This window comes from Heterodontus francisci, chromosome 7, assembly GCF_036365525.1.
Source record: "Heterodontus francisci isolate sHetFra1 chromosome 7, sHetFra1.hap1, whole genome shotgun sequence".
Taxonomy (NCBI): domain Eukaryota; kingdom Metazoa; phylum Chordata; class Chondrichthyes; order Heterodontiformes; family Heterodontidae; genus Heterodontus; species Heterodontus francisci.
In genome coordinates this window covers 52,448,742-52,473,526 of record NC_090377.1, presented here as the reverse complement: position 1 = coordinate 52,473,526, position 24,785 = coordinate 52,448,742, and the positions used below count along the sequence as shown (strand labels likewise).

Genomic DNA, 24,785 nt, shown 5'->3' with positions numbered 1-24,785 from the left:
TTGTTTCCAAACCTACAGTCCCACAATTTTCAAACAATACAAACGAGCAAATAAGAAATACAAGTGCATATAAGACAGAGTTGACTGCTTTGAGTTGGAAAGCTGCAATGTGGCTCTAGGATAACAGGTTGTGCATAGAGTTGCAGTTTTCACAATATTCTGGACTGCTCTCCCATATAAGCCTGTAACCCACCCAAGTTATGATAGCTAATATTCTACTGCAGCAGAAATGACTCGGGGGAAATCATACCACTAATACAACCCATTTCTACAGCTACAACACTTCATCCACTGGAGTCCAATACGGCTCATTCATGCAAGCTAAATGAGGTCATTACTCAAACTGATGTGTATTTATTTTTAATTGCATTAGCCATTTTATGCTGGCAAAGCATAAGGCAATCAAGTTTTAATTTTCATAAATATATTGCATTATTATAAAATTCCAGAGTATTGCAGTTTAATACTCAAGAATTCCAAATACTTTTGAAAATCTATGTACACCAGTGAAGTTAAAGTGGGAAGTTCCTAGATTTTAATAATTCAGTTCATTTGGATGCAATAGAATGAGTTCTACTTCTGGTAATTGCAGCACACAGCGATAGTGCAAGTTTGTTTCCAAAGCAGAAATTGAAAATGCCAGAAAGGGGCCACACTTCAATTATTTCGCAAGCTAAAAGTGCAATCTTGGGTGTTGTGTTATTCTTTTATGCAGCAATAAGGTACCAAACAATCTTAAGTTGAGTGGTTATAAAACTGTGGTTTCTTTATTGTAAAGTAACATATTTACAAGACAGCTCTATCATACAAATGTGACTAGGTATATTACACAACTTCAACTAATTGATCACATGCTGTATGACATCACTTTCTGTGATCATGTGTGGAGTATTTACACTGTTCAAGTGATATCACAACATCCCACTTCCCTAAAATGGAAATACAGAAAAGGAAAATTATGTACATAATGGAATGAAGCAACTTTGAATATTTGCACATGCATTAACTCTAGTGTCCTTTAGTCAAGTGCCTTTGAACCGTACAGGTGGTCTACTGACTCAACCTGATCTCATCACAGTGTAGCTTGGTTGAGAACTAGACTTGTCAACTTTTTTTGCTCGACTTTTGTGTGTGTTCTGACAGTCATCCTGTGCTCGAGCATACACTTGTTACTGTCCTTTGCTACATTCTGCACATCTGAGTGTGCCCATGTTCCTGATGCAAAAGGGTTGTCAGGCACAATGTTGTTAGCTTGTTCCCTTAGCTGACATCAGTTTCTTCTCTGTTAGGGGTGGTTACTTCATAAGATCTTGGTTCGGTGCAGACTTTGGACACTTCTGCAGGGAATCACACTTTTTCTTGTGGATGAATTACTCTGACTTTCAGCCCAATCAGTGACGATGGTAGTTCCACACCCATGTGCTTATCGTGCATAGTTTTCATCTTTTCTGGTCTTGCTAGGAGCCTATCTTGTATTGAAGATGATTTCGAGAGATGGTGATTTGGAAGTGTTGTCTTAACTTGCCTTCCAAATATAATTTCCGCAGGGGATTGTAGTCAAGTGTCGATTAGTGTCACCCTCTAGTGTAACATGGCTATATGTAGATCTGTTTTGTTTCACAACCCTTTACAATCAGTAATTTGACTGTACATACTATTCTTTCTGCTTGGCCATTCGACTTAGGGTCATGCAGTGAAGAAGTGACATGGTTTACACCCCATTTCTTCCACACATCCTGGAATGGCATGGCGATGTATTGCAGACCATTGTTTGATACTATCGTTTCTGGGGGACCAAACAAGCTGAAAATTGCACTGATGGTGTTGGCAACTGATGAGCTCCAAGAGTCCCTTAATTGACGTATTATCGGAAATTTGGAGTAGTAATCGGTGACCGACAAATGATTGTCACCTTTGATTGTGAAGTGGTTGGTGGCTATTCTTAACCAAGGATGCGACAGATGTCGTGAGCAAGAAGTGACTCTTTATGCTGACATGGTTGATACCACTGGCATGCACCACATGACCTTACCACTCACTCAATTTCACTGTTCATAACCGGCCAGTAGACAGTCTTGCACGTAAGTCTTATAGAATTCTCAACACCGATACAGCCGATAATGTAACTGTGAGAGGATGTCAGGTTGAAGCGTTTGGAGAATTGTGCCTTTGAAGATAACACTGCTAGAAATTCTCAACTCATCTCGGCGCAGCCAGAAGGTTCTGAGCTCCCCAGAAACCTCTTTTATGCTGTCAGACCATCTTTTAACACTTTAAGACTGGGTCTTTAGAGGTTTCTTCCTTATTATTCACACTTCTTTTGCCCAAAATACATCAAATCTATTTGGTGTCCATCTTCCAGCTCAATGTCAATGTCAACCTCGTCAACCTGGATGTCTAGTTGAATATCTTCCCATTTCCTCAGATTAGATAATCTGCTTAAAGCGTCAGAGGTCATCATGAGATTCCCTGGCTTATATTTGACCTTGCAGTCATATCCTCGCACCTTTATCAACAGCTGTTGCAGCCAAGGAGGTGCGCTTGTGAGCGGCTTTTGCCAGATCGTCGCTAATGGCTTATGATCTGTTTCGACTACAAAATGTTTTCCAAAGAGCTAAGTGTGAAACCTTGTGATTCCAAACACCAGTGCTAGTGTTTCCCTTTCTATGTTAGAATAATTGAACTGTGTTGGGGATAAGCTTTTCGAACCAAAAGCTACTGGTCATCTGTCCAAGCTTGCCCCAAGGCCTTTTTGCAAAGCATTTACTTTGAGACTGGTATCCTTGTTGGGATCATAATGCTGCAAACATGCATCTGTTGATAATGACTGCTTCAGCAAATCAAGCGCATTCTGGTGGTCCTTATGCCACAGAAATGGTGTTTCCTTCCTGAGGAGTTCCCTTAGAATCAAAGATTTCTCAGAGAAATTTGAAATGTAAGGAGCTAAGAAATTGAAGAGACCGAGGCATCTTTGCAAGTCTTCTTTGTCAATATCCTCTAACTTGCTGGGATCCAGTCTTAGACCTGTGTCTGACTATATGGAGCCAAAGAAGTTGATATGTCTTGTGTTGATGGCCCTCTTTCCTGGCTCTTTCCATCAGGATATGTAAATTCCTGTCATGCTCTTCTTTTGTGGTGCCCACAACTGCGATATCATCAGCAATACGTACACATCCTGGCACATTCTCTGTAACGTGATCCATATGTTGCTGAAATAAATCCTGGCTTACTGATAAGCCAAACATTTGGCACAAAAAGCAATATCGCCCAAACAGAGTCCTGAAAGTCAATAACTGTTGCAAACTTTCAGAGAGATGGACCGACCAGTACTCATGCTTTGGATTGAGTTTCAAAAAGAACTTGGTCTTTGAGAATTTCAGATTCAGCTCTTCTAATGTGGGGTTTTTGTGAGCACAACGATTTAGGGCCTTGTTCAGCCATCTAGGGTCCAAACATACCCAGATGGTGCCATCTTTGTTGACTACAGCCGTTATCGAGCTGCACCAATCTGTGTGCTGCTGAACATGCCTGATGATTCCTTGTCTCTCCATAGTATCCAGCTCTGCTTTAAGTTGATCCATGATGTGGATGCTACATTTCCTTAGCTGATCTAAAGAAGGAACCGTGTTATTCTTCACATGTAAGACAGCATCTCCTTTGAAACTTCCCACTTGTCAAAACAGACTGGGTACATTCTTTGTAAATCTTGGATAGACTCGATCGGGTCATGCCTATTGTGGTTGTGTGTCTTTAAAATACTGCTGATCCCATGGATTGGTATGGAGTTCGCTACATGCTGTTAGAACTGCAACTGCTAGACCATTCATGTTGACAATGTAGAAAACCTATTGTGACCAGAGGTTCCAAAGTGGCATTTCAACCTTAGTGTATCTACACAGTTGATTGGTCCACTGTTGTACATAGTGTCATGCTAGACCCCCACCTGCCAAGAATGAGGCATATTAATTTTGTCATATGAACATAGATTTGAAAACTGTTGCTGAAGTGAAGAAAGGACTTGTTCAAAAAATCACAAGGCCCCTAGCTGGAAAGGCATTTGCATATTAACAGACAGTGCTTGGAAGGACAAAGGGGCCAAATTTCTGTTACGACCAGCTGAGAAAGGGGTCTAGGGTATCCTCTCAGCCTTCACCTGGTCTTACCGTAACAGGGTTTATTTTTAAACTCACAGTGTTTTTAGCTCCCCCTTGGTGAATCCTTGTTCACTGCTTTCCGATTATAAAGCAAAGAAACCAGCACAAACATGTTTTCTTAGGTTTAAAGAAGAAAGGTTGAAATTTATTGAACTTAAAGTCTCCGACAGCGAACAAGTTTTAAGAAGAATAATGGGCCCCAACAAAAAGCAAGATCTACCTACAAAGACTCTACAGTGAGCTTGAAGATCTGTATCAAAAACCCTCTTCAGAGATTGCCTCAAACTTTTCCACTTTATTTCTTCTGCTCTGATCTGTCTCCATCTGCATGTGTGTATCGCGTATGCATGCTAGCGTGGGCGCATCGTGTATCCGTAGGCGTTAACAAAATTAGAGTTTAAGTTTAAGTTCAATAAATTTCAACATTTCTTCTTTAAACCTAAGAAAATCTATCTGTGCTGGTTTCTTTGCTTTATAATTGGAAAGCAGTGAACAAGGATTCACCAAGGGGGAGCTAAAAACACGGTGTGTTCCAAAATAAACCCTGTTACGGTAAGACCAGGTGAAGGCTGAGAGGGAACCCTAGACCCCTTTCTCACCTGGCCGTAACAGGGGTGAGTCTTGTCTTCATTGGTTGTATCATGGCTTCCCATCTCGCCATGTACATGTTCTTCTCTATTCTCGGTGGCAAAATGTTTGCACTTGCCCCTGTGTCGAACCTGATCTGCAACATGTGTTGTCCACTTTTCTCTCAGCATACTTTGTCAATGGTTGTGAATGCTTTCCATTGTGTAACCACAACCATTTGGTGTACAATGGTTACTGTGTGAATGTCTTGATCACCTTCAGTGCCCTGTATGCCGCTCACACCACTGTCAATCTCGTGAACATGTCTGCGTTTGGTTTCGCCTCTGGCAAATGTATCCCTGCTTCTTCCACAGAGTAGTGTCTGCTTCTTGTCAGCTCATGGTCTGATGTGACTTCTGTCCAGTTTTCCATTCTTGGAGTTCTGTCACAGCCTTGCCCAGTGCCCCTTCTTGCCACACACCTTGCAGTTGTCCATGTAGGCAGGACAATACCTCGGTTGTTGCATCGGGCTGCACTTGCCACATACCTTCCTGGCTGAGGTGTCCTGGTTACCTCACCTATGGTTGTTATACCGAGTGCTTGTATACAGTGCCTGCTTGCAGTAATGGTCTCAAACTTCCTGCCTTCTTTTAGGAGACTTTTGACATTGTACCCTTTTTCCTTGTCCAGTAGCTCTTTCTGAAAAGTTTTTATTGGAGTAGATGCAATCACCTATTCCCTAATCCATTCAGATAACTTCACATCTGAGAAATCAGAGTTTGCCTTTCTTGTGGCACCTGCTAATGAATTGGTCAATGGTCTCTCTTGATTGCTGCCTATATGTCATCAGCTCTAGGCGGTGATTCTGAAACTAATCCTGACTTTGAGCTGGTTCTCTAACATAGACCATGGTCTTGCTGGATCCTTCTGTTCCACTTCAGAAAGACCCGAGGTGTTAATCTGGTGTAGTCCATCATTACCGATTGCTATTTTTATTTTGACCACTTGCTTGTCCAGCCCCATCTTGGCCAGATCCAAGAAGCACAACTCCATGCATTGCTTATAAAGAGTTGAAACTGGTGGAGGAGGTCTTGGGCTTTCCAATTCATGGAATGGTATTTGGTGGATATGGTGCCAAATTCCCAGGATACAAAGATTGCAGCTGGAGTTTTCCGCTTTAAGTTGCAGCCTTTGTTTTTTTTGAGCCTTTTCTTGGAGGGAAAAAAACTTGCAGGTCTACTGTGTCTGTAGCATTGAGCTTTGGCCACACCCCGAACTCTGTGCCTGCAGCACAGACTTTCAGCCCGCGCTCAAGGAAGCTCTGCTCATGAAGCACTAACGGCGGGAAAACACCCAGCACATAATGGCGGAGCTGATCCACAGCCCCAACGAGAACTGACCTTGCTCACCTTTCCCAAGCTCGAATCTGCCCGATTTCCACCTTTTCCTTCTGGCCACTGCCAATCTGAACAGCCCCCCGGCATGTACTCTCTGTTTCTTGAACACCAAGTTTACAGAAGGTCGTCAAAGTTGCCACTGTTGAATTGCTGGACTCGATGTCTTGCCCAAGATCGCTGGTCCCCGTGACTACCGTTCCTGAGCCTCTCTGCAGTAGTGCTGCTTCAAAGCTGTGATCTTCAAATGTGCGTCGCTATCACATCGCAAACGGTGCGCTGCTTCAGAGACCACATGCTGCCGAGATGTCGAAAATGGTGTGATTCTTCAGAGACTACACACTGCTAACATATTGTGTTATTGCTTTCATGCAGCAATAAAGTACCAAATAATCTTAAGTCGGGTAGTTATAAAATGATGGTTTCTTTATTATAAAGTTACACATTTACAAGAAAGTTCTATCATATCCAGGTGACAAGGTTTCTCAAACAACTCCAACTAACAGATCACATGCTGGATGACATCACTTCCTTTGATGATGTGTGGAGTACTTTACCTGTTAAAGTGATATCACAACAATGGTGAAGTTGAAGAGGACCATTCGGTTCACAGCTATAAACAGTTATATATTATTCCTAACAATAGCTGTGAATCTCAACTTCCTACCAATTAATTGGAATATTGTTCAAAGTACTCCATTCATAAAGTGAATCATAGCATAGGAGGAGGCTATTCATCCCATCCAATCTGCACCTGCCCTTTTGAACAGCACCGGTTATCCCACTCTCCCCTACATCCCTGCAATTTTTTCCTCCTTCAAAGATGCGTTGATATCACTTATTGGCATGTTTACCCTAGAGTCAGGTCTTCCTACTTGCTGGGTTGCTCTGGTTATGACATGAATGGTGAGTGCCATGGGACATCACAAACCCATATGGGGATTCAGCTTTCCCAAGGGCTTTCAACTCTCGAGCCAGTTGAAAGTTGTAGCTCTTCAGCTTCTTAGAGGACCACTCCAGGCAATACGGTTTCCTTTTTGGTACTCCCTCCCACTCCATGGGATACCCAAAGCAGCTTAGTGAGACCCAAATGAAAGGGTACTTTTTTCTAAAGATTTTGAACAAAATGTACTCCCTAGACATTTCTTCCACTTTTAGGTTTATCTCTATTACAACAAAAGCGATTTAACAACACCACTGTCCGAGATCAACTTCAGTACTTGTAGAGAAGCCAGCTGCAGATTATGGAGTTAGGTCACAGATCAGCCATGATTTCACTGAATGCTGGAACAGGCTCAAGGGGCTAATTGGCCTACTTCTGTTCCTATTACTCATTTGCTAAATATAACAAATGCAAGTTTCTCATTGGCAACAGGTTATTTCCAAATTGGCTGTATTGCTAGTTATGGGAACTTACCATCACAATGCCTGATAAGTAATCATGTTCAAAATGTGAAGGATAAGTTTAAATTGGAAGTTTGTTCGACTGAAGGCATTTCATGTCTATTTTAACCACTGGTCAGCATTCAAGTTATAAGTCCCTTTTATTCTCCTGGGAATGAGCCAGTTTTGCTTTTTCCCCCAGCTATTCTTTCAAAATGTTCATTCATAGAATAGAATGGTTATAGCACACAAGACCATTCACCCCATCATCTGTGTGCCGGTTCTCCGCAAGAGCAACTCTGCTAGTCCCACTCCCCTACCCTCCTGCAATTTTCTTTCTCTTCAGGTGCTTATCCAATTCCCTTTTGAAAACCCAAATTAAATATGCCTCCACCAGTCTCAGGCAGTACATTACAGATCTTAAACACTCACTGCATAAAAGTTTTTGATGTCGCTGTTGCTTCTTTTGCCAATCATCTTAAATCTTGACCCTTCCGCCAACAGGAAGTTTTTCCCGATCTACTTTGTCTTGACCCCTCATTATTTTCAACACTTCTTGCAACTTGCCTCTCAACCTTCTAGAACAACCCCAGCTTCTGCAATCTATCCTCATAACTGAAGTCTCTCATCCTCAGAAAAATTCCCAAACCTTTTCTGCACCCTCAAAATGCTTCACCTCTTTTCTAAGTGCAGTGCCCAGAATTGGACACAATACTCCAGTTGAGGCTGAACCAGTGTTTTATAAAGGCTCATCATATCTTTCTTCCTTTCGTACTCTTTGTCTCTATTTATATAGCCCAGGATCCCATATGCCTTTTAACCACTTTGTCAACCTACACTGTCATGAGTTTCTTTGTGTTATCTTAAGCAACACAATGAGGTACATGGATTCCAGTTCCTTGAAGATCTCTAGAAAGTTTAACAGCTAAACTAGTACGTACAATAAAGAGCAAACTATATACAGAACCTTTGTCCAGGGTGTTATAGTGCAGAGTGACTATGGCTTCTAGTCACATGACTACATCCTGGTACTTAAAGGGACGTCACTCTTAAAGCAATCATACAACAAACCCTATCGCCTTCAATGATTTGTGCACATATACCTCCAGGTCTCTGTTCCTGCACCCACTTTAGAATTGTACCTTTTACATTATATTGTCTCTCTTCATTCTTCCTACCAAATCTATCTCTTCATACTTCTCTGCATTAAATTTCATCTGCCAATTGTCCACCCATTCCACCAGCCTATGTCTTCTTGGAATCTATCACTATCCTCCTCACAGTTCACAATACTTCCAAGTTTTATTTCATCTGGAAATTTTGGAATTGTGCCCGGTACACCCAAGTCTAGGTCATTAACTTAGATCAAGAGAAGCAGTGGCCCTAGTACTGACTGCTGGGAACCCCGCTGTATACCTTGCTCAAGTCTGGAAAACCATCATTCACCACCACTGTTTGTTGTCACTCAGCCAACTTCATATCCATGCTGCCACTGTCACTTTTATTGCATGGACTTTGATGAGCCTATTATGTGACACTTTATCAAGTGCCTTAATGTTCCTTCATACTGTCATGCCCAGTAAAGATGGATCATATTCCTACTTTTAAGATACAAACTTTATTCAATGTGGACTCTGAAATTGCTCACTTTTTTTAAAAAGGGAAAGTCAATGTGATGCAAAATGGCTGATGATGACCTGTGTATTCAAACACTGCTTCACTGTCTGAGAGCAGCAAGAAACGAGAGTGGAGTGGGGCATAAACAGCCCAAGAGACAGAGCGAGACTTCACTGAGAGTGGCAGGAAGCAGCAGATGTAGAGTGGGGCTAGACTCTATGCAATAACAACCAGTCTGTAGGTTGTCAGCTTTCGGAAAGAAAACTCGGGGTGTGACATCACGTGATTGGTTGGTATTTCCTATTTATCTTATCTAGTGAATAAACTGCTGTCTTATTTTTCTTTTTTTAAGCAAAATTTATTACTACTAGTAAGGTGAAGAGGGGAAGGAGGTGCTCCTTTCTTCTACCTTTTTTTAAGCCTTCAGTAGTTGGTAAGTTTTTCTTCCTTTGTTTCCAAGTGAGAAGAGTGCAACTTATCTTGTCAGTGAGCATCCACTATAAAGGATTGTGTGTACATAGCTGCATAATAGGAAATTGTAAAAGTTTTAAATAATCCTTAACTACCTACAGGTGAAGGAGCTGAATGGTGAGTGAGGGTCAGAAATTCTACAGGCAACTAGTTCAAAAGTAAGATTAAGATATGGCAGGGCAGCTTGGCTGAGTGGAATGTGCCTCCTGTGGTATGTGGGAAGTTGTGGACGCTTCAAGTGGCCTTCATGAACACATCTGCAGGAAGTGTCACTAGGTGCAGAAACTTGAGTTCCATGTTTCAGAACTTGAGCGGCGGCCAGAATCACTGTGGCGCATCCGCAAGGCTGAGAACTACGTGGATAGCATGTTTAGGGAGGTGGTCACACCATAGGTTAGAAGCATGCAGGCAGTGAGGGCACGGTGACCAGAAAGTCTAGGAGGACCAGGCCTGTAGTGCAGGAGTCCTCCGAGTCTATCTCGCTCACAAACCAGTTTTCCATTTTGCATGCTGGTGAGTGCTATGGTTCCTCAGAGGTGTGTAGCAAAAGCCAAGTTCAGGGCATCTCAGGTGGCTCAGCTGCACAGGCGGGAAGGAAGAAGAGTGGAAGAGAAATAGTGGTACGGGTTTCGATAGTTAGGGGAAGACAGGTGTTTCTGAGGCTGTGGACATGACTCCAGGATGGTATGTTGCCTCCCTAGTGCCAGGATCAAGGATGTCACAGAGCAGCTGCAGGACATTCTTGGGGGAGCGGGGGAGGTTGAACAGCCAGAGGTCATGGTTCACATTGTTACTAACGACATTAGTAGAGGGATGAGGTCCTAAAAGCAGATTTTAGGGAGCTAGGTAATACATTAAAAAACAGGATCTCAGAGGTAGTAATCTCTGGATTTCTCCCAGTGCCACGCACTAGTGAGCGTAGAAATAGGTGGTTAGAACTGATGAATGTGTGGCTGGAGATATGGTGCAGGAGGGAGGGCTGTAGATTCCTGGGGTGTTGGGACTGGTTCTGGGAGAGGTGAGACCTGTAGAAACCAGATGATTTGCACCTCAATCGGGCCAGGACCAATATCCTTTCTGGGAGGTTTGCTAGTGCTGTTGGGAAGGGTTTAAACTAGTTTGGCAGGTGGATGGGAACTGAGGGTAGACTTAGATGGGGCAAAATCAGAAATGGAAAGCAGAATATTAGTTTGTGAGTCTGGAAGGCAGAGGAAACAAAAGATAGAAAATTAAAAGAAAGTTTGGCAGTGCTCAAGGGTAAATACTTCAATGCTAGGAGTACAGCAAATAAAGCAGATGAGCTGAGGGCACAGATAAAAACATGGCAGTATGATATCATACCTATTAAAGAAACATGGCTTAAAGAGGGACAGGATTGGCAGCTCAACATTCCTGGTTTCAGGGTTTTCAGACATGATAGAGTGGGATTAAAAAGAGAGGGGGTTGTGGCAATTTCAGTTAGAGAAGCAATTACAGCTGAGGAGTCACATGGATTGAGCTTAGGAACAAAAAAATGGCAGTCGCACCACTGGGAGTGTACTATAGACCCCCAGTCAGAGGGAGATAGAAGAATATGTTGGCAAACCTCTGAGAAGTGCAAAAACAATACGGCAGTAATAGTAAAGGATTTTAATTACCCCAATATTAACTGGGATAGTTTTAGTGTGAAAAGAATGGAAGGAACAGAATTTTGAAGGTGCATTCAAGAGAACGTTTTTTGGCCAGTATGTTACAAGTCCAACAAGAGGGGGCACGGTTCTGGACTTGGTTTTAGGTCATGAAGCTGGGCAGGTGGAAGGAGTAGCAGTGGGAGAGCAGTTTGGTGGTAGTGATCAGTTAGCTTTAACATAATTACGGAAAAGGACAGAGATAGAACAGGAGTTAAAGTTCTAAATTGGGGTAAGGTCAATTTTATTAAGCTGAGAAGTGATTTAACAGAAGTGGACTGGAAACAGCTACTTGAAGGTAAATCAATGTCAGTAGTGGGAGGCATTCAAAGGGGAGATTCAGGTTTACGACTATTTCTGGCAACTTTATAGGCCTTTTCTTTTAATCTTATAAAATCCTTAACTTCCTTTGTTAGCCACGGTTTACTAACTTTTGTTTTTGGGTTTTAGTACCTTGAAGGAATGTATAGTTACAGTAAACTGTGGAATAATTATTTAAAGACTATCCATTGCCTATGTACTGTCATACCTTTTAATGCATTTTCCCAATCCACCTCAGCCAATTTGCCCCTCAATTTCCTTTGTTCAAATTTAACACCCTGGCTTCAGATTGAACTAACTCACTTTCAAATATAATGCAAAATGCCATCATATTATGGTCACTCATCCCTCAAGGTTTTTTTTAAAAACAAGATTAATTAGCCTTTTCTCATTACATAATACTAGATCTAAAATAGCCTGTTTTCTAGTTAGCTCCTTAACATACTACTCTAGAAAACCATCCCGAACGCACTCTAGAAACTTGCCCTGCACAGCATTAGTGCTCATTAGGTTTACCCAGTCTATATGCAGATTGACGTCACCCACCATTACTGTATTACCTATGCTACACGCTTCTCTAATCTCCTGATTAATACCATGCCCCACACTACCACTACTGTTTGGTGGCCTATAAACAACTCCTAACAATGTTTGCTGCCCCTTGCTATTTCTTAGCTCCACCCAAACTGATTCCACATTTTGTTGTTCCATGCTGAGATCCTCCCTTACTAACGTACTGATCTCATTCCTTATCCGCATAACACCACCTCCTTTTCTATTTTGCCTGTCCTTCCTAAAGGTCAAATATCCTTGAATATAAAGTTCCCAATCTTGGTCACCCTTTACGTTTCCATAATGGCAATTAGATCATACCCATCTACCTTGTTGCAAATGCTGCGTGGATTCAAGTAGAGTGGCCGTAACTTTTTTTTTTTGACTTTATTATGCATTCTAAGCCTAGTTGACGCTCACCTTTGTTTCACCCGCCTTCTAATTTCACTTGCTACTTTTCTACGTCCTGTTATCAGCTTTACTTCCTTCCAATTTGAGCTACCCCTCTGATAAGCTAGTTTAAACCCTCCCCAGTAGCACGAGCTAATCTCCCTGCCAGGATATTAGTCCTGGTCCTGTTAAAGTGTAATATGCCCATCTTGTACAGGTCCCAAGTTTGGAGCTCTGGTCACCTCATTACAGAAAGGATGCAATTGCACTTGAGTGGGTACAAAATTATTTACGAGGATGTTGCCAGGACTGGAAAATTGCAGCTATGACGAAAGATTGCATAGGCTGGTGTTGTTCTCCTTAGAACAGAGGAGGCTGACGTGAAATTTGATTAGAGATGGACAAAATTGTGAAGGCCTGGGATAGAGTGGATGGGTAGGACCTATTTACCTTAGCAGAAAGGTCAGTGACTACGGGCATAGAATTAAAGTGACTGGTAGAAGTATTAGAGCAGAGGAGGAAAAGATCTTTCACCCAGAGGGTGGTGGGGTTCTGGAACTCACTACCTGAAAGGGTGGTAGAGGCAGAAAACCTCATCTTATTTAAAAGGTGCCAGTATGTGCACCAGAAGTGCCGCAACATACAGGGCTACGGACCAAATGCTGAGAAGTGGGATTAGGATGGGTGACTTTTTTTCTGCCGTGCAGACATGATGGGCCAAGTGGCCTCTTTCTGTGCCGTAAAATTTCTATGATTCTATGAAAATCTCGAATGTACCCTTTTGTCCTAAGAGGTATCGACGACACCCATCCTGAAACCAAGACTCATTCCTGAATTGAATAGATTTCTTCTGAGACAAAGATGTGGAGCAGATACATCATAACAGAACGATACTCATCCAGACATTAATGGACGCCACATCCTGGTCCATTATGTGCTCACACCAGGGGAGACGGCCATGTTTCAGGTACCAGAAATGATGAAATGTGACCATAAAAAAGGTAACCTTCTGGACAGAGATCACAGCAACATCACAGAAAAGGCAGTCTAGCAAGACGCTGTGGAAATGAAAGTGACTGCCATCTCCAGTCTGAATCTACAACACCTCAACAAGTTCAAAACTACAAACCCAGGCCTGCAACTTTAAAAGACTGTCCTACTTATAAGATTCAACAGATTTACCATAAACCACAAACGCCCACCACACCTTGAACTCTTACCCTTTACCTACTATCTTCAACAGAGTGCATGCAAGTGAATGGTGTTGCAAACATTTCAGGAAATTAATATTGTTCAATAAATAGTTAATCTTCTGTTTTAAACCTACAAGGAAACCTGTCACTGTCTATTTGGCAAGTATATCACCCGGTCTAGATCATTTTAAACAAAACACACGATTGTAGTCAGTTTGCAGGTGAACAGTGGGAACCATCCACACCCCTTACCACCTGTCTGTAACAATACACTTTACCTAGCTAAGTGTTGGACGAGAAATATTAATACAAGATTCATTCAGGTAATAGCTTTTCCTAAAATAGAAAATTTTAACTGTATACAAAAAGAATGATTTATTATCTGCAAATAGCAATTATGCCAAGAAAAATATTTACAGTAAAGAGTTTATTTTCGATAGGTAGGCACAACAGATTGACATCTAAAAGCAAAGAGCATTTTCAACTGATTAAAATTTCTAGCTTTAAAAATCCATTTCTCAATGCAATTTCATATGCAATTCACATCAAAATGTTAAACTGCCAAATTTCTTCAAGATAGCTATCAGAGAGATACAGCACTGAAACAGGCCCTTCGGCCCACCATGTCTGTGCCGACCATCAACCACCCCTACCACATATCCCCACCTTCCCTCAAATCTCCTACCACTTACCTACACTAGGGGCAATTTACAATGGCCAATTTACCTATCAACCTGCAAGTCTTTGGCTGTGGGAGGAAACCGGAGCACCCGGCAGAAACCCACATGGTCACAGGGAGAACTTGCAAACACCGCACAGGCAGTTAGTTAGTTAGTTAGAGATACAGCACTGAAACAGGCCCTTCGGCCCACCGAGTCTGTGCCGACCATCAACCACCCATTTACACTAATCCTACACTAATTCCATATTCGTACCACATCCCCACCTGTCCCTATATTTCCCTACCACCTACCTATTTTCTTTTGGGCCTCCTTATCTCGAGAGACAATGGATACGCGCCTGGAGGTGGTCAGTGGTTTGTGAAGCAGCGCCTGGAGTGGCTATAAAGGCCAATTCTGGAGTGACAGGCTCTTCCACAGGTGCTGCAGAGAAATTTGTTTGTTGGGGCTGTTGCACAGTTGGCTCTCCCCTTGCGCCTCTGTCTTTTTTCCTGCCAACTACTAAGTCTCTTCGACTCGCCACAATTTAGCCCTGTCTTTATGGCTGCCCGCCAGCCTATACTGGGGGCAATTTATAATGGCCAATTTACCTATCAATCTGCAAGTCTTTTGGCATGTGGGAGGAAACCGGAGCACCCGGAGGAAACCCACGCAGACACAGGGAGAACTTGCAAACTCCACACAGGCAGTACCCAGAACTGAACCCGGGTCGCTGGAGCGATGAGGCTGCAGTGCTAACCACTGCGCCACCCTATGTCAAATCATGAAACAGTCGTTCTTCGTGCTTGAGAAGTTGTAACACCACCGAAGCTTGCTATCTCCAAACATCATGCTCCTCTGCATGAATACCATTTACAGAATAATTAGACTTTCACAGCACGTGCCATTGGGAAGGTGAACACTCTGGCTCAACATCTAAATCTGTAAAATAAGAGAACACACGTCTTAAGCTAATTATTCAGAATATTCATAAGTGTACGAATATGCACTAGGATGAACTATTCACAAATATATAGTCCATTGCAAAAGTATCTATTCACTTCATATACCTCCATTTCTTACAAGCTTGCAAGCAAAACAATGCAAGCATGCCTTTGTGGGAGGATCCTTAATAAAGCTCACTCTTAAATCCCCCCAAAAACACTGCTAAAAGACAAATGATGGATTAAATTCTTATAATTAGTAACTATAATAGCCCACACTGAGACTTCCGTTCTAATTAGAGCAGAATAATCTTAGCCATGTACGTCAGTATAATTATACAGCTTAAAAGCTTCTGCTTAATTCCATTAGGTGACTCAGCAAATTGAATCGAACACAATTACTTGTATGCTTTAATTGTATTATCCAAGATCACAATTGCTATTCCGAAAATGAATCTTACCAATAGTTCAGCTTCTATTACAAGAGGGAAGTCCTTTCAGTAAAGTCAAGACACTAATTTTGAAATGCAACTTCAGGGAACTAAAAAAAAAATGAAAAAAGCCTGAATAGACCTTGCAATACTCAGCCCAATTGACTATAATTTATTACAAGCATTTATACAGCTAGCACCTTTAATGTGGTAAAATATCCCAAGGCGCTTCACAGGAGCAAACAAAATGTGATACTGAACCACATATGCAGAGATTAGGACAGATGACCAAAAGCTTGGTCAATTCAGCAGATTTTAAAGGAGCGACTTAGAGGAGGAAAGAAAGGTATGAGACAAAAAGGCTTAGGGAGATTTAAGATTTATTATTCCCCAGTACATAGTCTTATCATTCATACATATTTATCTACTTTATTCTTAACTTGCAATTGTATAGCCCTTTCATGTAACAAATATCCAGAAAATTAGACAGTGATTGAAGATATACATGCAGTAAGTAGAAGGTATAGGATATGACCAAAGAAACTGAAGATGTAGGTTTGAGAGAATGATTTTTAAAAGTGGAGAGAGATTTAGCAAAGTAGGAATTTAGAGAAAGAATTCCAGAGTTCAAGGGTGGGTGTGACTGAAGGTGGGGGAAGATAGGACCCAGACACCCAGTAGGACAGAAAGACCAGAGTGCATGCTGGGACACAGCTGTACAGGATGGCAGAAGTTGAGTGGAGTGAAGCAGTAATGGGATTTAATGAACAAATTTGCTGAAAATTTACACATTACAACTAGGAAAGCAGATGTTGAAGTACAGTTGTACACCAATTTCTCTCTGCAGAGGGCTTGTAGAAAGTAGTTTAAGCTATGACAGTGACACATAGTTTAAAAAACAAGTATTACAGAAGTAAAGTTTTACAATACTGCATTAAAATCAGTAGTTATAAAATCTAAATAACTGGAATTCAATCCCAAAAAACAATTTCGTAAATATTTAACACTGATACTGCAAAACACGGTTGTGTCAGCTCACTCCTTTTAATGAATGCTACTAACGTGAATTAAAATAGAAGTAACTGCGGCACATGAAGACTTAATTTGTTGGAATTAGTGTATACCAGCCAGGAAACTGTGAGCAAAACCTGGCCAGTCGTAGGTATCTTCCATTTTATCTTCCCTCCACGTATGATGTAAACTTGTTACGTTTCACAAGTCAATCTTTGACTGGAGGGTTCCTTTTAACATTTGCAATCAGCATTGACTGGAAAGTTAAATCATACTTACAAACATCCATACTCTCTTTCAGGGCAACTAGATTCCTGTCCTGCAATTTCATAATCTTTTGAGTAAATTTGTTTTCCCCAGAATACTATTCAATTTTCTATTAAAAGGTAAATTGCATCGATACACGTCGATTTTATCGATTAGAAATTGCAGAAGACCTGTTTATAAATGGAACTTACCTATCAATGCCATACTCAATGACATCTTTCCCTGGTGGCAGCTCTGTAATACTTCCGTTTTGTATCTCCCAATTCCTCGGCTTCCTAAACTATCATTTTTCTATTAATCTATAAATATAAAATCAAAGTGTATAAAATATAGTTATCTTTTATGACTTACAGCGAAAATGTATTCAAATTATTCTTGCATCCTCTTAACCGCATACTCGAAATTACACACTAGTGTCATTTTAACAATCCGCCCGGTTACTTTCCATTTAATGGATCGGGTTGGAAAACGTGTTACTCGCGTCAGTATGTCGTCTGACGGGTTAGATTAAAATTATTCTCGGTGCAATACCACAGGAGATCAAGTACTAATATCGAATTAATAAGTGCAACCGTGGCTATAGTACCGGAATAGTAAACTACAGCAGTGTTGTCCACTAGCAACAATTTTAGTAGAACACGCTTTGCACTCACTTCAGCAAAGCTACTTAACAAGTTTCTATATTAACACCATTCCCTAACGAAAGTAACGCATGCAGTTAAAACAATACTCGCATACGGTTTATCGTTTTATCAAAAAATATATAAAAATTGAAGTGCACATCGATCCCCACAAGTATCGAGATAACATGTCCATCGACGGTGTGTTAAATAAAACCAGTCACATCTTAATTCCCAGTTAACCACGTGGCGAGAGACAATATCGAGGCTTGTGAGTTAAGTTATGCAATTGATTTAATACCCCACGATGGTCAATAAATGCTGGCTTTCCAGCGTCACCCACACTCCAGATATTAAAAGCGTACTTTACGGAGTCCAGGTTCACGGACACAGCTCCTCACAATAAGCACATGGCTGCTGTTTCCCAGGCCGGCACTGAGTGCGAGCTCTGCCCAACTACCCCCACCCAACCCCGGCCCAATCCACTCCCAGACCGGGTGCTCAGTCCACAGCCCTACTCTGACAGCGGAAATCCGAACCCAAGCGCCCTCACTGCCTGCTCCCCTCCGCCCTTTCCCCACCTCCCCCCTCCCCTCCCCTCAAATAACCGAGAAGAGCCGGGGCCCAGCCGGAGGTCGATTTCCTCCTCACACACGCTCTCATTTGCAGGCCCAGGCTGAAATCAGCAGGAATCGGTTCCAATACTCACTGGTCATCAACCGGCCCTGACGACGAACAAGCCGCCGCAGGAGTATCCTGGGTCGCCGCTGCGGCCGAGTGCCGCCCACAGGATCGATCGGCCCCACCGCTAACCCCGAAAGAGCAGCTTTACCCAGCAGTAATAGTCCGGCTCGCCGGAGCCACTCAACCGCATGAAACCTCATGCATCGTGCCCTGTGCTGAGCCATTACTGTCTCCCTCTTACCCTCAGTCCCCAGGCCGAGTGAAGCCAGCCGGCCGGCCCTCTCCCTCTATCTCCCGCTCGCCAGGCCAGGTGAAGCCAGGCACTCCTCTTCCCCAGGCCGGGTGAAGCCAGCTAGTCCTCTCCCTCCTCTCCCCAGGCCGGCCCTCTCCCTTGCTCTCGTCCTCCAGCTCCTGCTACAACCGCAGACATTTCAAACTGAGCTCGCGCTCACCCACCCGAGCACAAAATGGCCGAACGGTCGCGCCCATCTGCTGGAAGGGGCGGGGAGAATGATTTAATCGAATAGAAGCAGTTACACAATTTCCATTTACTTATGATACATTATTGTCTCCTTTGGCAATAATTAATATTTTTGTTACTTATAGTGAATTATTACGGGATGTAGGAGAAAACTTTGAGTGATATGGTTTCCAGGATCGATTCTCCCCAGTTTAACAATAGAACCAGGAGGTTCACCAGTTCTTTACAGCAATTTTTCCCGCAAAAATACACTTTATTCATAAAAATCTGTCAAAGAAATACGTTACAAAACAATTCCAAGTTGACATTCCAGAAGGTGCAAAAGAAATCAGTTTCCTTTTTTTTTTATTTCCAAAATATACTTTATTCATAAAAATCTGTAAAAATTACATTGCCAAACAGTTTCCAAACAGCACCAAAAAATACAAACATTGCAAGGAAGATCAGTTTCCTTCAATACTGTCATGAGTTTCTTCCCAACCCTTCCGTTTCACAATTGTCATGTCAATTACAGTTTTACATTTACAACAATTCAGAATATTAACGATACAGTTCGAGGGGTTTCCCATGGATCCAGCCCCTCAGTCCAGCTTGGTGGGGGAACCTTACACTGTGGTCTTTCCCCATTGAGCCTTTGCTGCGGCTGCCCCAAGCTTTAGTGCGTCCCTCAGCACGTAGTCCTGGACCTTGGAATGTGCCAGTCTGCAACATTCGGTGGTGGACAACTCTTTGCGCTGGAAGACCAGCAAGTTTCGGGCAGACCAAAGGGCGTCTTTCACCGAATTGATAGTCCTCCAGCAGCAGTTGATGTTTGTCTCGGTGTGCGTCCCTGGGAACAGCCCGTAGAGCACAGACTCCTGTGTTACAGAGCTGCTTGGGATGAAACTCGACAAAAACCACTGCATCTCTTTCCACACCTGCTTTGCAAAGGCACATTCCAGGAGGAGGTGGGCGACCGTCTCTTCCCCACCACAGCCAACGCGGGGGCACTGTGCGGAGGGGGCGAGACTTCGGGTGTGCATGAAGGATCTGACGGGGAGGGCCCTTCTCACCACCAGCCAAGCTACGTCTTGGTGCTTGTTTGAAAGTTCTGGTGATGAGGCATTCCGCCAAATGACTTTGACGGTCTGCTCGGGGAACCATCCGACAGGATCCACCGTTTCCTTTTCCCATAGGGCCTTGAGGACATTCCGTGCAGACCACTGCCTGATGGACCGGTGGTCAAAGGTGTTTTTCCGCAGAAACTGCTCCACGAAGGATAGGTGGTACGGCGCCGCCCAACTGCATGGTGCGTTCCGTGGCAATGTGACCAGGCCCATCCTTCGCAACACCGGGGACAGATAGAACCTCAGCACGTAGTGACACTTGGAGTTTGCGTACTGGGGATCTACACATAGCTTGATGCAGCCGCACACGAAGGTGGTCATCAGGATGAGGGCCAGTTTCCTTCAATACACAACGTGAATTACCTCACAACCTTTCCATTCCATTTTACATGCAATGTACATTTGCATTAGACAGCAAAACCATATTTTGGTGCATATAGCCTGAGCGGTTTTACACAGGTTCCAGCCCCTCGGTTCGCTATGGCGGGAGGACCTTACACCATGGCCTTTCCCCATTGAGCCTTTGTGGCAGCTGCACGTAGTCCTGGACCTTGGAATGTGCCAGCCTGCAACACTCCGTTGTGGACAACTCTTTGCACTGGAAGACCAGCAGGTTTCAGGCAGACCATAGAGCGTCCTTCACTGAGTTGATGGTCCTCCAGCTGTAGTTGATGTTTATCTCGGTGTGCGTCCCTGGGAACAGCCCGTGGAGCACAGACTCCTGTCATGTCGGCCCCCACCTGCCAAGAATGAGGCATATTAATTTTGCTGCATGGACATTAAATTTTAAAATTGTTGCTGGGAAGAAAAGAAAGCCAAGGGGTTGCCAAGTCCCTGGCCAGAAGGACATTTTTGCATATTATTAACAGGCAGTACTTGGAAAGGACAAAAGGGCTACTCCCTGCTCCAATTTAATCCACAATGGACTTTTGATTATCAGACGTTGAGGGTGGAGGAGCTCGCATTCCGGGTTGACTGCTAAGATGGCTGAATACACAAATGGCTGTGGTCACATCCACTAGTCACATGACTAACCTGCTGGGCAACCTGAGTTTTTTGAATTTGTACTTGCCACAGAGTTTTGAACTGGCAGAAAGCTGTTTGCTCCTGGACTGAAAAGACCTCTCGTGGCTGGCTTGCCACAGCCTCTCCTGTCTGCTCTCATCTCTCTCACCAGCTTCGGAATCCATTGAAGATATATGAATCCCAAGAGAGAAAAGTCTCCTAGAGTGAACAAGGTTTAAGAATAATACTGGGCCCCCACGAAAAGCAAAATCTACGTACAAGCAAGGACTACAGCGAGCCCAAAGCACAGTAACAGAAACCCCTCTTCAGAGATTCCCTCAAACTTCTCTACTTTATTTTTCGTCTGCTCTTTTCTGTCTCTATTTGCATGTGTATATCGCATATGCATGCTAGCGTGGGGCGTGGCGTATTTCCGTAGGCGTTAACCAAATTAGAGTTTAAATTTAAATAAATTTCACTTTACTTCTTTAAACCTAAGAAAGCCTGCTTGTGCTCATTTCTTGGCCTTATAATTGGAAAGCAGTGAATAAGGATTCATCAAGGGGGAGCTCAAAACACGGTGTGTTTAAAATTAAACCCTATTACAAGTAAGACCAGGTTAAGGCTGAAAGGGACAAGTCAGGAGTGTGATGGAATACTCTCCACTTGCCTGGATGAGTGCGGCTCCAACAACATTCAAGAAGCTCAACACCATCCAGGACAAAGCAGCCTGCTTGATTGGCACCCTATCCACCACCTTTAACATTCACTCCCTCCACCACCAACACACTGTTACAGCAGCGTGTTCCATCTACAAGATGCACTGCAGCAACTCACCAATGCTCCTTTGACAGCAACTTCCAGACCCATAACCTCTACCACCTAGAAGGACAAGAGCAGCAGATGCATTGGAACACCACCACCTGCAAGTTCCCCTCCAAGCCACACAGCATTCTCACTTGCAACTATATTGCTGTTACTTCACTGTCGCTGGGTCAAAATCCTAGAACTCCCATCCTAACAGCACTGTGGGTGTACCTACCTCACCTGGACTGCAGTGGTTCAAGAAGGCAGCTCACCACCACCTTCTCAAGGGCAATTAGGGATGGGCAATAAATGCTGGCATAGCCAGCGGCACACACATCTCGTGAAAGAATAAAAAATGACACACTGCAGCATGGACAAGACCTGGACCTGAGTAACGTGTACAATGTAAATAGTTAAGGTAATGAAGGATGTTTTGTTGAAACTGAATATCAAGCCAGCGTCCATCCTTGAAAAGACTCATTGATCTACTTAACTGCTCTACATTAAAAAAGAGACAGCACAACACTAAAAACAGTCAGCAACCGATGCCTGCAGCTGTGGAAAGAAGTGACATCTTAATGTTTCTCTCTGAAGTTCTGATGAAAGGTCATCAGCTGAAACATTCACTCTGTTTCTCTCTTCACAGATGCTGCCTGGCCTGCTGAGTATTTACAGCATTTTTCTGTTTTTATTTCGGATTTTCAGCACCTGCAGTATTTTGCTTTCGTATTTATGTTTCACTGTAGTTCTGATGATGGGCAATGCCTGAAACATTAACTCCACTCCACCCCACAATGCTGGGCCTTGCTTGCTGAGTACTGGAACATCTGTTGTTGTTTCAACAACAACTTGCATTCATATAGTGCCTTTAGTGTGGGAAAAACATCCGAAATTCTATAGATTCTGTTCCTGAAGATTGGAAGGTAGAAAGTATAACCCCACTATTTAAGAAAGGAAGGAGAGAGAAAACAGGGAAGTACAGTCCTGTTAGCCTCACAACAGTAATAGAGAAAATTCTGGAATCCATTATAAAGGATGCGCTAACTGGACACTTGGATTAATGAAAGGGAAATCATGTGCTACAAAGTATAAAACACTAGTTAGGCCACAGCTAGAGTACTGCATTATGTTCTGGTCTCCACATTACAGGAAGGATGTGATTGCACTGGAGGGGGTGTAGGGGAAAGTTATGAGGATGTTGCCAGATCTGGAAAATGTTAGCTATGAGGAAAGATTGGATAGGCTGGGGTTATTTTCTTTGGAACTGAGGAGGCTGAGGAGAGATTTAATTGAGATGTATAAAATTATGAGAGGGCCTTGGTAGACGGTAGAGGAAGGACCTATTTCCTTGAGCAATGAGGTGAATAACCAGGGGAGATAGGTTTAAAGTAATTGGTAGAAGGATTAGAGGGGAGTTGAGAAATCTTTCACCCAGATGTGATGGGGATCTGGAACTTACTGTCTGAAATGGTAGCAGAGACAGAAATCCTTTTGCATTTAAAAGCACTTGGATATGCACTTGAAGTGCTGCAACCTACAAAGCTACGGGAAAGTGGGTTTAGACTGGAAAGGTTTTCTTTGGCTGGCATGGACACAATGGGCCAAAAGGCCTTCTTCTGTACCATAAACATCTATGATTCTATGAATCAGATCTGCTGGTCAGCAGCCTCATCTTTTGTCTCACTGTCTAAGAATTTTTTTTTAAATATTACAAACAGAAACCTATACTCCAGACACTATTCCAAACATTAAAACTGGATGAAAAGATTAAAATGAACCTGTTGCTGATTGAGTTAAAGCTATTCTTCACAGAAATTCAGAGCTCTGTGTCAGCATTGAAATTCAGCACAGTTTCTTAATCGTGTGATTTGTGTTTTATTCAGAGATTTTCTCACAGATTTTCAGGTGGATAGTCTTTGTGTCAGTGGTTGCAGACTCCTCTCATTTATCCCAATATCCTCCACTATCCCATTCAGCAGTATGAGAGCTAAGAAATCCTGATTTTGTGATCAGTGGGTAAAGTCTCTACGCCCAGTGGCTTGTGTGTAGGTTGCAAGTTATAGCTGTAGTGGAGCTTTTCTGTGGGCAAAGGGAGAAGTGAAGCATATCATCAGTGGATGAAAGTAATTACATGACAAAAGAGACTAGGTTAGATTAGAAGTTTTCTGGTGATGCAGAACCAGGAATTAGATCTGAAGATAGGCAGCATTTAAAACCCTTCAATTAATTTAATATTTGTATTATCATGCTGGGCCCCCCACCCCCACCTGCCAAGAATGAGGCACATTAATTTTGTCATGAACATTGATTTTACTGGAGTGAAGAAACGACTTGTTAAACAGATCAATCGTGGCTTGAAAAAACATTTGCACATTAACAGATGGTGCTTGGAAGGACAAAGGACCATTCCCTAACACATTCAACCCACAATGGACCTTGATCATCAGGTATTGTATGTAAGAAGAGCATTCCAGAGTCTGCTAAGGTGATGCAATCCAAGACGTGGTCAGACCAGTTTGTCACATGACTAACCTGCTTGGCAACCTGGGTTTTCTGAATTATAAAAACAGTTCGAACTCAGAGAAAGACTTTTGCTCCTGGACTGAGAAGATCTCTTCTGCTCCCATCTCTTTCTCACAAGCCTCTAAATCCACCAAAGACACATGAACCCCAAGAGAGAAAAGTCTCCTACAGTGAACAAGGTTTAAGAAGAATACTGGGCCCCAACGAAAAGTAAGATCTACCTACAATCAAGGACTCTACAGTGAGCTCAAAGAACTGTAACAAAAACTCTTCAGATATTGCCTCAAACTTTTCCACTTTATTTTTTTCTTCTGCTCTTTTCTGTCTCTATTTGCATTTGTGCATCTCGTATGCATGCTAGCATGGGCGCGTCGTGTATCTGTAGACGTTAACTGAATTAGAGTTTAAGTTTAATAAATTTCACCTTTTCTTCTTTAAACCTAAGAAAACCTGTTTGTGCTGGTTTCTTTACCTTTTAATTGGAAGGCAGTGAACTACCAAGGGGGAGCTAAAAACACGGTGTGTTTAAAATTAAACC

General features: G+C 42.7%; 1 long non-coding RNA gene across 3 annotated transcripts; it reads right to left on the bottom strand.

Moving 5' to 3' along the window:
* Positions 1-14,121: 14,121 nt before the first annotated feature.
* On the bottom strand, positions 14,122-18,787 carry LOC137371985 (uncharacterized). 3 transcript variants are annotated; one of them, XR_010975327.1, is made up of 5 exons: positions 18,351-18,787; positions 17,213-17,320; positions 15,774-15,853; positions 14,946-15,310; positions 14,122-14,682 (listed from the first exon to the last, which is right to left on the bottom strand). It is a non-coding gene; the product is annotated as an uncharacterized lncRNA (long non-coding RNA). The 3 variants fall into 3 exon arrangements; XR_010975325.1 differs by lacking the exon at positions 14,122-14,682 and having other exon boundaries at positions 14,854-15,310; positions 18,351-18,783; XR_010975326.1 differs by lacking the exon at positions 14,122-14,682 and having other exon boundaries at positions 14,854-15,310; positions 18,567-18,782.
* Positions 18,788-24,785: the final 5,998 nt, after the last annotated feature.